This window comes from Erinaceus europaeus, chromosome 3 (genome assembly GCF_950295315.1).
Source record: "Erinaceus europaeus chromosome 3, mEriEur2.1, whole genome shotgun sequence".
Taxonomy (NCBI): domain Eukaryota; kingdom Metazoa; phylum Chordata; class Mammalia; order Eulipotyphla; family Erinaceidae; genus Erinaceus; species Erinaceus europaeus.
This window is the reverse complement of record NC_080164.1, coordinates 99078364-99091226: the sequence shown is the minus strand read 5'-3', so window position 1 is coordinate 99091226 and position 12863 is coordinate 99078364.

Genomic DNA, 12863 nt, shown 5'->3' with positions numbered 1-12863 from the left:
TCTATTTTGTTGTTCCTGATAGAGATGACTGGTACCAATGGAGAGAGGGATATATTTGAGGTCTAGGCTGTGCATCTTAATTTAATTTAGTGCCTGGCTGCCAAAAGTTACTTTCTCTTTTCTGACCTCTTTTTTCCTGCTTGCTTCCAGTGCCTGCTCCCCTCCCATGGACTTCCATGACTCTTACTCCCAGGTCCTGTACATGTGGACCTCAGCTCTGGTAAAATTAACTTAATAGACTCATGCCCCTACGGTAAAAAATGACTAGCAGATATTTGACACTTTGCCTATTTCACTGTATTTAATAAATATTGTTCTGTACTGCAGTATCATGATGTAATAAACCTCTGATTTGTCTTAAACCAGTGCTAAGGAACTCCCCCAATTCTTTTCTCAATTTCTAGATGTCTCTAGCCAATAAATAAAGGTAATTAAAACAAATAAATATATTTTAAGACATGAAGTTTTGGCATATACTGCTACAGTATATAGACAACTGATAAAATAGTTAATTATGCTTGGCATATAAAATCCCTAACCTTAGCAAAATATAGGCAATAATTTAAACTACTAGCACATGGACTAACCAGAAAACTGATCAATATTAAATTAATTCTTATGAGTTGTTAAATTACAGGTTGGCCAGAAAAAGAAAAAGAAAGCACCAGTGGCTAAACTAGTTAAAAAGTGACAGAATAGAAAGCTCAAATATCATGTCATAACTATGATTGGAAAAAAATTTCAACCACATAAATTTTTAAAATCTGTAGCATTTATAGATTCTATTTAGAATTTCAACACATTTGTAAGTGTATACTTCACTAGTATAAAAGCTTGCATATATAATTCAAAATGTGTTTCTATCTTGGACATGAACTGAGGACTTTTGGCAGTTCAACAGAGGGATCAAGCCAATATTTAGAGATGAAATCACGTCTCAATGACATAAGATAGGTAAGAAACATCCACCTTGTGACTGAAAAGAGAGTTAACATACAAAGCCAAACAAATTGTTGAGCATTCATGGACCCATAGCTTGGAATAGTGGAGAGGAAGTGTTAGGGGGATACTCACTGCAAACTCTAGTGTGCTTCTGCTTTCAGGTATATAAATTGCAGTAGTTTATGGATACGTGTGAACATATGCTCTCTCTCACAGAAACTGGTGTATATGTAGGTTTAGGGACTTTGTTAGAAAGTGAACCACCTGAGATGGAATTAGAGTATACTATGAAAGGAAAGGTCTCACCCGAGTAATGAAGCTGAAGGGTTGTCATTTCACACGTGAAGTCTCTGGACACAGTCTGAAGTGAAGCATGTTGAGGTGGCAATCTTTGCGTTGATTAGGTTGTGATCGGCAGATGCAATATTATTTGATATGGATTGCGAGAGGCATACTGGAAAGTGGGCCCTATCCAAGGGTTCCAGGAAGTAGAGGCTCTATAGTGGAGATGTGAGGTTCCTGCTGTCTTAGGGTTCAAAACGATAGTTTTGATAGTTAATTGATAGTTAATGTTATCATCACATTATTTGGTAATTGGGTTAACTTTGAAAAGTCCTTTTGTTAGGATTTGCTGTGTAGTACCCAGTATCTTGTATATAGCTGTGCTATTGGTTGCTTCTGATCTACTTGGTCTAGGCTTTTGAGAAAGTCCTCCAATCAAATACACAGCCTATATATTAAAAAGATTCAGTCTGTGTTTTAAAAAACTTTGAGACATACAATTAATTTTCCCCCTCTCATATTAATTAACTAGTGATTTATATGACTACATTTTACTAGGAGTGTACATAAACATAATTCCTACCACCAAAAGACTGTAACCCATAACTCCCTCCCCCTCCCACCCCCCCACTGGCCCAGGAAGCTGCATGTCTGTCTACCCCTAGCCACAGGGCTTTTACTCTCTCTACAGTCACCAGGTTCCAGATGTCATCAGGATGCAGGCCAGTCTTCCCTGGACTGGAGACCCCACCAATGTGGCCTGGAGCTCTGCTTCCCCAGAGACCCACCCTACTAGGGAAAGAGAGAGGCAGACTGGGAGTATGGACCGACCAGTCAACGCCCATGTTCAGCAGGGAAGCAATTACAGAAGCCAGACCTTCCACCTTCTACAACCCACAATGACCCTGGGTCCATGCTCCCAGAGGGATAGAGAGTGGGAAAGCTATCAGGGGAGGGGGTGGGATATGGAGATTGGGTGGTGGGAATTGTGTGGAGTTGTACCCTTCCTACCCTATGGTTTTGTTAATTTATCCTTTCTTAAATAAAAAAAATAAAAATTAAAAAAAGAAACATCCACTTTTTATTTATTTGTTTAGAAATAAGGTAAAATTAATGCATTTAAATTTACATCAATCAATTTCCACAGAAATACATGCTAGTAAAATCAGAAACATATCTGCTTTGACACATTAAATTTTCCGGAAATCTAAACATATTCTTATATTAAATTAAGCTTTTTGTATGTGATACTGAAGCCAAGTCCTATGGTAATATGCATTAAAATCAATTAATACTTCAAAGTTAATTCCCTTCCTCTGTAATATGACCATCATAGATAATACGTTGCAGCCACTTCAAACATCAAACCCAAGTTTAGTAAAGAGATTACTGTTAAGAAGATAAGATGATGTATGGGTTGAAAACCACTCTGTACTGTCACATTTCCTCATCTACTTCAATCATAGCTGGCTAGGAGATGGTGTTCCAGGTTGAGCACACACATTACCATGCATAAGGAGTTATGTTATAGCCCCTGCTTCTGATCTGCGCCCAGGACTCTTCCAGAGTGGTGAAGCAGGTTTCTGTCCTATGAAATAAAATAGAAAGAAAAAATAAAAAAATGCCACTGGTAGCTGTGCAATAACCTTAGCAATAACCCTGGCAGCAAAAAATATATATATATAAGTAATGAGCTGGAGAGACAGCACGATGATTCTGCAAAAGACTATCATGCCTGATGTTCAGAGGTCCCAGTCTCTATCCCCAGCACCACCATAACCACTTCTGAGCAATGCTCTGTATTTTTCTCGGTAAAGGAAATAAACTAAATATTTTTTAAAATGTAACTATTATTTTAATATATTTATACCTAGCTCATATTTTACGTGATAACCTTTCCCATAACTAAATTTTACAAATCTTTGCATCAGCTTCTTTCTCTTCTTTCTTTTGCTTTCTTCCTTCCTTCTTTCTTCTTCTTCCTTCCTTTCTCCTTCCTTCCTTCCTTCCTTCTTTTCTTTCTTTCTTTTCTGCCTCCAGCACTAAAAATCCACTGTTTCTGGGGGTCATTTGTTTTCTTTTTTTTCATTCTCTTTTTTGTTAGATAAGACAGAGAGAAACTGAGAAGGGGAGAGGAAAAGACAGAGAGTCACCTCAAGACCTGCTTCACTGCTTATGAAATAAATTTCCCCTCGTGCAGGTAGAGGACAGGGACTAGAAACCAGGTCTTTAGGCATGACAATGTGTACAGTCTACTAGGTGCCCCACTGCCAGATTCTCTCTCTCTCTCTCTCTCTCTGCCCCTCTCTATCCATCTCTCTTTCTTTCTGCTTCACCATTAAGCCTTCACTAACTTGGGCTCTTTTGTAGATATGAGAGAAACAAAGAGGAATGATACCACAACACAGAATACTGTCAGTATTTGGCTGATTTTAATATCTCACCCAACCTTGAATCAGAAAAGTGCACATTTTCTGATTGCTTAAACTTGGGAATGAGAATACCCAAAAAAGATTTACATTCAATTCAGCATGATGATAACAACAAGATAAAAATCCAAGGGTTGTGGTCTGGGAGGTGGCACAGTGATAAAGCTTTGGACTCTCAATCATGAGGTCTTGAGTTCGATCCCCGGCAGCACATGTGCCATAGTGATGTCTGGTTCTTTCTCTCTTCTCCTATCTTTCTCATAAATAAATAAAATCTTAAAAAAAAAATCCAAGGGTCACAGAAAACATATCTGCCAATGGAAAAAAACATCAAGGGAGAAGATCACAGCTTCAGAAACTAACTAGAATAGAAAACGCAAATACCACTAATAAATATTAACATAGAGGTGGCTTCTGCCACACAAAAAAACATTTATGATGTTCCTTTTGTTGTGACTTGAATATGAACACCTTACCATCGTATGAGTAGTCTAGATTTTTCCATGTAGTAAGTAGACAGTTTATTTAGGAAAAGTTCGGCAAGAAGGACTAAGCTGAAGTCAGTATTCACCAACAACGTTCCTTGTCTTTGAAAATGACAAGTAGACTGATACAGAATCATGTGTGATATATGGTACCTGACTGCACATACTTTCATCGATTTGCTCACAGCTTAACTTCTAACAGAATAAAGTGTCTTCCCTAAGTACTACCCTGATTCTAGCACCCATCTCCCCCAATAAAACAGTAGTTCAGAAGGTCACACAACTTTTAGAAGCTTGATGTGAGTGTTGACTTTTATTTCTAGATTTTACTGAAAAATCTTTATTTCCATCTTCATGTTAATGAACAGAAATCAAAATTAAGGAAAACTTAAATATATTGAAATTATAGGTCATTTTGTCAGTATATAAAATAATTTTATAATATTTACTTAGGAACTTTTCCATTTCTTCCATATTCTCTAATTCTGTGGCATACAGTTGTTTAGAAGCCTTGCACGAGGTGATTGGGCAATAGTGCATCTGGTTAACCACACAAGGATCCTAGTTCGAGCTATAATCATCCTTGAGAATGCCCCATGTGGTGTTGAACATAATGTGCATTCCAATTTTTTTCAGAGAAAGATTCTGAAGATGTCCAATATGGAATGATAACACTCATAGGCAGAATTTAACAAATAATAACAGAAAGAGGAAACACAAAGTAAAACTTGGACTGGCTTAGTATATTGCACCAAAGCAAAGGTCTCTGGAGAAGAAAAGGAAGAGGGGTGGAGAATGGGGCACTTTCAGGTCCTGGTATATGATGATGATGGAAAACAATGTAATTTGGGCCCAAAGAACTAAACAGGTAGTTTTCTAAATAAGATATACACATGGCCCACAGACACATAAATAAAAATGCCCCACTTCACTTATCATTAGAGAAATGAAAGTTAAAAGTACATTGAGATCTCCATCTCACATCTGAGAAAATGACTTACATCAACAATACAGGAAATGAGGGAGTTGGGCTGTAGCGCAGCAGGTTAAGCACAGGTGGCGCAAAGCACAAGGACCGGCATAAGGATCCCGGTTCGAACCCCGGCTCCCCACCTGCAGGGGAGTCGCTTCACAAGCGGTGAAGCAGGTCTGCAGGTGTCTAGCTTTCTCTCCTCCTCTCTGTCTTCCCCTCCTCTCTCCATTTCTCTCTGTCCTATCCAACAATGACAACAGCAATAATAATAACTACAACAATAAAACAACAAGGGCAACAAAAGGGAATAAATAAAAAAAACAATAAAAAAAACAATACAGGAAATGACAGGTCTTGGAGAGGTTGTGGAGAAAAAGGAACTCTGCTACACTGCTGGTGGGAATACAGACTAGTGAAGTCTCTTTGGAAGATTGTATGGATTGACCTTAAACAAATGAAAATGGAATTACTTTATGGTCCATCAATAACACTCTTAGGCATTTGCCAAGTGGACCCTGAAATACTATTTCAAAGGGACATATGCACTCCAGTGTTCATAGATGCATTAGCCAAAGAGTGGAAGCAGTCTAAATGCCTATCCAATAAAAGACTGGATAAAGAAGTTATGGGATATATATTTCATAGAGTACTCTTATGCAATCAAAAAAGAGGATATATGTCCTTTGGGACAAAATTGTTGGAATTGGATACATCATTAGGTGATGATGCTTCACGAAACAAGTAGAGATTAAAGACAACTACCAGATGGTTTCACTCATATTTGGAATCTAGAGATCTGATGAAGAAGAACTTACCAAAACAAACAAACCAGATGAAAACAAACTGTTTCTAACACTCCGGAGAACTATGGTGGTTAACTTTGGGAGGTGGAGGGAGGGGCGATACAGAACACTGAGTGTGGGGAGTTAGGAAGATGGCGGACTGAGAAGTCGCTAACAGTGAGTGCTCTGATCGCATTGTCGGCAACGGTAGGATTTTCTGCCTTTAGCAGGCCAGTCAATAAGGGGTGACACCAAAGAGGTGATTACAATTTAATTTGGGTTAAGAATTAGAGTAAAGGTGACACGGACTAGTGGGGCTCCAGAATACCCAGGCGGCGCCGGGCAAGGCGAGTGCGCCGGGCATTGTCCTCCGCCAGCCCAGGAAGGCGGCTCCTCCTCCGCCGGTTGCAGAGCACAGCGGGCAGAGGACCCGGAGAGAGCACTTTAGCTCGGGAGCTTCTTCTTGGGAGTCTCCAGGGTCCACCGCGACCCTGAGGGCGGATCCAAAGACTTCTTGAGTATAGCTCTCATTGGATCAAAGGACTTGGAGCTAGTTTTCATTTTTGAGAAATCCTTTAAAAAATTCTGGAGGGGGTGGTTTCCCGGAAGATGGCGGTCTGAGAAGCTGCTAGCCTTTGAGCTCCGGACACATCTGGTGTAAACAATAGGATTTTCTGCCTTTCGCAGGCCAGCCAATAAGGAGCCATAGCGGTGACACCAAGGAGGTGTCTATAACTTAATTTGGGTTAAGAATTAGAGTAGGGGGGAAAAAATTCTTTTTTCTTCCTTTTAATTTTCAAGCATACATCCTTCCCACCGCCCCCCCCCCCCATAAGCAGTGCCTGGGACCAGCTACTAGCAGGATACCCCATACCACCAAACAGGGTGTTTTTTTTTTTTTTTTTAATTCACTGATACACATTTGGGAAGTTCCTCGCACTGCTCTTTAATTACAACTCTTCTTCTTATCTTCTCCCTTTTCTCTCTCTTATCTCTCTTTATCTTTTTTTTTTAATCTTGTCATACACTTCTTTCTTCTTTGCCTTTCTGAATTTGTGAATTACTTTGGGGAAGAAATCTGACCCAGAGTGGACTCTCTATGTGTGTATCTCTGCTCTAGTTCCCTTTACACTCTTGTTACCCCTAGAATATACACGGGATAGTAGATTTGCATAACTGTCTATTCTTGCTATCCTCTCTTTCTTTTCTCTTTCTTCACTGGGATTTTGTTACTATTTTTTCACGGACTGGAGAAATTGTTTGGCTAACTGGTAACGATTAAACTCCTTCAATACTTACTTCAGTTGCTACTGTAATTCCGGAGGTTGGTGAGTGCAATTGTCATAAAGGTATTTAGTACAGTGTTACTTGTGCTCAAAACACAACAACTGAGGAACAACAGAGCATAAAAAAAAAGAGAGAAACACATTAATAAAAAAAGGGTATATTAAAAACAAATAAAACGGCTACCCCAATGAAAGAAGACAAGAGCCCAGAAGAAACCACAAATCAGTCAGAAGTAACCATAGATAAGAAAAGTATGCAAGCAATAATAAACTTATTAATCACAGAAATGGAAACAACATTGGAGGAAAGGAATGGCAGTATTAGGGAAACAACAGTTGAGACCCCCAAGGAAAATACTGATTATCTTGAGACAATTAGAGAACTGAAAGCTGAAATAGCTGTAATGAAGAAAAAAGCTGAGGCAAGGGAAAGCAGACTAACAAAAGCAGAAAACAGAATTAGTCAGACAGAGGATGAGTTAGAGAAAACTAAGAAAGAGGTGAAAGAGGTTAAAAAGAGATTGAGAGACACTGAAAACAACAACAGAGACATATGGGATGATCTCAAAAGAAGTAACATTCGTATAATTGGCCGGCCAGAGGAAGAAAGAGAGGAAGGGGAAGCAAACATTCTAGAGGAAATAATACAAGAAAACTTCCCAGACCTGAATAACAGAAAGGATATCAAGGTTCAAGAGGCCCAGAGAGTACCAAACAGAATCAACCCAGACCTGAAGACACCAAGACACATCATAGTCACAATGAGAAGAAGTAAGGATAAAGAAAGGATCCTGAAGGCTGCAAGAGAGAAACAAAAAGTCACATACAGGGGAAAACCCATAAGACTATCTGCAGATTTCTCAGCTCAAACTCTAAAAGTCAGAAGGGAGTGGCAAGATATCTATCGGGCCCTGAATGAAAAAGGGTTTCAACCAAGGATAATATATCCTGCTAGACTTTCATTCAAGCTAGATGGAGGGATCAAAACCTTCTTAGACAAACAACAGTTAAAGGAGGCAACTATCACCAAGCCGGCCCTGAAAGAGGTACTAAAAGACCTCTTATAAACAAGAACATCACTATAATACTTGCAATATATCGGAGTAAACAAATTGTTTTTTAGAACAATGGCACTACAATACATTAAATCCATAATATCAATAAATGTCAATGGCTTAAACTCACCCATCAAAAGGCACAGGGTGGGGGGATGGATCAGAAAACATAACCCAACCATATGCTGCTTGCAAGAATCCCATCTGTCAAAACAAGATAAACACAGACTTAAAGTGAAAGGATGGAAAACTATCATACAGGCTAACGTTCCACAAAAAAGGGCAGGAACAGCCATTCTCATCTCAGACACGATAGATTTTAAATTAAATAAAGTAATAAAAGATAGGCAAGGACATTACATAATGATTAGAGGATCAATCAGCCAAGAAGACTTAACAATTATTAACATCTATGCACCCAACGAGGGACCATCTAAATACATTAAGCATCTACTGAAAGAATTTCAAAAATACATCAATAGTAATACAATAATAGTGGGAGACTTCAATACCCCACTCTCACACTTAGACAGATCAACAAAGCAGAGAACCAATAAAGATACAAGAGAATTGAATGAAGAGATTGACAGACTAGACCTCTTGGACATTTTCAGATTCCTCCATCCTCAAAAACTGGAATACACCTTCTTTTCAAACCCACAAAACACATACTCAAGGAGAGACCACATGTTAGGCCACAAAGACAGCATCAATAAATTCAAGAGCATTGAAATCATCCCAAGTATCTTCACAGACCACAGTGGAGTAAAACTAAGTTTTAACAACAAATGGAAAATTATTAAAAGACATAGAATTTGGAAACTAAACAACATGCTCCTTAAGAACCACTGGGTCAGAGACTCACTCAAACAGAAAATTCAAATGTTCCTGGAAACTAATGAAAATGAAGACACAACCTATCAAAATATTTGGGACACAGCGAAAGCAGTACTGAGAGGGAAACTTATAGCCATACAATCACATATTAAACACCAAGAAGAAGCCCAAATGAACGACCTTACTACACGCCTCAAGGACTTAGAGGAAGAGGAACAAAGGAACCCTAAAGCAACCAGAAGGACAGAAATCACTAAAGTTAGAGCAGAAATAAACAACATAGAAAATAAGAGAACCATACAAAAGATCAGTGAAGCCAAATGTTGGTTCTTTGAAAGATTAAACAAAATTGACAAACCCCTAGCCAGACTCACCAAACAAAAAAGAGAGAAGACTCAAATTAATAGAATTGTAAATGATGGAGGAGGTATGACAACTGACACCACAGAAATCCAGAGAATCCTGCGAAACTTCTATAAAGAACTATATGCCACCAAGCTAGAGAATCTGGAAGAAATGGAAAAATTCCTAGAAACCTATGCACTTCCAAAACTGAACCAAGAAGAACTACAAAATCTAAATGCAACAATCACAGACAAAGAAATTGAAACCGTTATTAAGAATCTCCCCAACAACAAAAGTCCTGGACCAGATGGCTTCACAAATGAATTCTACAAACCTTTCAGGAAACAGTTAATACCCATACTTCTTAAGCTATTCCATAAGATTGAAGAAACAGGAATACTCCCTTCCACCTTCTATGAAGCCAACATCACCCTGATACCAAAAGCTGATAGGGACAGAACAAAAAAGGAAAACTACAGACCAATATCTCTGATCAACATAGATGCCAAAATATTAAACAAGATCTTGGCCCACCGGATACAGCAACACATCAAAAAGATTGTTCATCATGACCAAGTGGGATTCATCCCAGGAATGCAAGGCTGGTTCAACATCTGTAAATCAATCAATGTCATTCATCACATCAATAAAAGCAAAGCCAAAAACCACATGATTATCTCAATAGATGCAGAGAAAGCCTTTGACAAAATCCAACACCCATTCATGCTCAAAACTCTACAAAAAAATGGGAATATATGGGAAATTCCTCAAGATAGTGGAGTCTATATATAGCAAACCTACAGCCAACATCATACTCAATGGACAGAAGCTGAAAGCATTCCCCCTCAGATCGGGGACTAGACAGGGCTGTCCACTGTCACCATTACTCTTCAACATAGTATTGGAAGTTCTTGCCATAGCAATCAGGCAAGAGAAGGAAATCAAAGGGATACAGATTGGAAGGGAAGAAGTCAAGCTCTCACTATTTGCAGATGATACGATAGTATACATAGAAACACCTAAAGAATCCAGTAGAAAATTACTGGAAGTTATTAGGCAATATAGCAAGGTATCAGGCTACAAAATCAATGTACAAAAATCAGTGGCATTTCTTTATGCAAACACTAAATCTGAAGAAGACATCCAGAAATCACTCCCCTTTACTGTTTCAGCAAAATCAATCAAATACCTAGGAATAAAGTTGACCAAAGAAGTGAAACACTTGTATACTGAAAACTATGAGTCGCTACTCAAGGAGATAGAAACTGATACCAAGAAATGGAAAGATATCCCATGCTCATGGATTGGAAGAATAAATATCATCAAAATGAATATTCTCCCCAGAGCCATATACAAATTTAATGCAATACCCATCAAAGTTCCACCAAACTTCTTTAAGAGAATAGAACAAACACTACAATCATTTATCTGGAACCTGAAAACACCTAGAATTGCCAAAACCATCTTAAGGAAAAGAAACAGAAATGGAGGCATCACACTCCCAGACCTTAAACTATATTATAAAGCCATCATGATCAAAACAGCAGGGTACTGGAACAAAAATAGGCACACAGACCAGTGGAACAGAATTGAAAGCCCAGAAGTAAATCCCAACACCTATGGTCATCTAATCTTTGATAAGGGGGCCCAAAGGATTAAATGGAAAAAGGAGGCTCTCTTCAATAAATGGTGCTGGGAAAACTGGGTTGAAACATGCAGAAGAATGAAATTGAACCACTTTATCTCACCAGAAACAAAAATCAACTCCAGATGGATCAAAGACCTAGATGTCAGACCAGAAACAATCAAATACTTAGAGGAAAACATTGGTAAAACACTTTCCCACATACACCTCAAGGACATCTTTGATGAATCAAACCCAATTGCAAGGAAGACCAAAGCAGAAACAAACCAATGGGACTACATCAAATTGAAAAGCTTCTGCACATCCAAAGAAACTATTAAACAAACAGAGAGACCCCTCACAGAATGGAAGAAGATCTTCACATGCCAGACATCAGAGAAGAAACTAATCACCAAAATATATAAAGAGCTCAGCAAACATAGCCGCAAAAAAGCAAATGACCCCATCCAAAAATGGGCAGAGGAAATGAACAAAACATTCACCACAGAGGAGATCCAAAAGGCTAACAAACATATGAAAAACTGCTCTAGGTCACTGATCGTCAGAGAAATGCAAATTAAGACAACACTAAGATACCACCTCACTCCTGGAAAATGGCATACATCAAAAAGGACAGCAGCAACAAATGCTGGAGAGGATGTGGGGACAGAGGAACCCTTTTACATTGCTGGTGGGAATGTAAATTGGTACAGCCTCTGTGGAGAGCATTCTGGAAAACTCTCAGAAGGCTAGACATGGACCTTCCATATGACCCAATAATTCCTCTCCTGGGGTTATACCCCAAGGACTCCATAACACCCAACCAAAAAGAGGTGTGTACTCCTATGTTCATAGCAGCACAATTCATAATAGCTAAAACCTGGAAGCAACCCAGGTGCCCAACAACAGATGAGTGGCTGAGAAAGCTGTGGTATATATACACAATGGAATACTATGCAGCTATCAAGAACAATGAACCCACCTTCTCTGACCCATCTTGGACAGAGCTAGAAGGAATTATGTTAAGTGAACTAAGTCAGAAAGATAAAGATGAGTATGGGATGAACCCACTCATCAACAGAAGCTGACTAAGAAGATCTGAAAGGGAAACTAAAAGCAGGACCTGATCAAATTGTAAGTAGGGCACCAAAGTAAAAACCCAGTGGTGAGGGGTAGACATGTAGCTTCCTGGGCCAGTGGGGGGTGGGAGTGGGCGGGAGGGATAGGTCACAGTCCTTTGGTGGTGGGAATGGTGTTTATGTACACTCCTAGCAAAATGTAGACATATAAATCAGTAGTTAATTAATATGAGAGGGGGAAATCAATTGTATGTCTCAAAGTTTCTCAAAAGACAAACTGAATCTTTTTAATATATAGGCTATGTATTTGATATGCGGACTCTCTCAAAAGCCTAGACCAAGTAGATTAGAAGCTTCCAATAGCACAGCTGTATACAAGATACTGGGTATTGTACAGCAAACCATAACAAAGGGACTTTTCAAAGTTAACCCAATTAACAAATAATGTGATGATAATATTAACTATTGATTGTCTTTTTGAACCCTAAGACAGCAGAAACCTCACATCTCCACTATAGAGCCCCTACTTCCCCCAGTCCTGGAACCCTTGGATAGGGCCCACTTTCCCGTATGCATCTCCCAATCCAAACCAAATAATATTGCATCCGCCGATCACAACCTAACCAAAGCAACGATTGCCATCTCAACATGCTTCACCTCACACTGTATCCAGAGACTTCACGTGTGGAATGACAACCCTTCAGCTTCATTACTCGGGTTCCAGATGCCACCAGGATGCTGGCT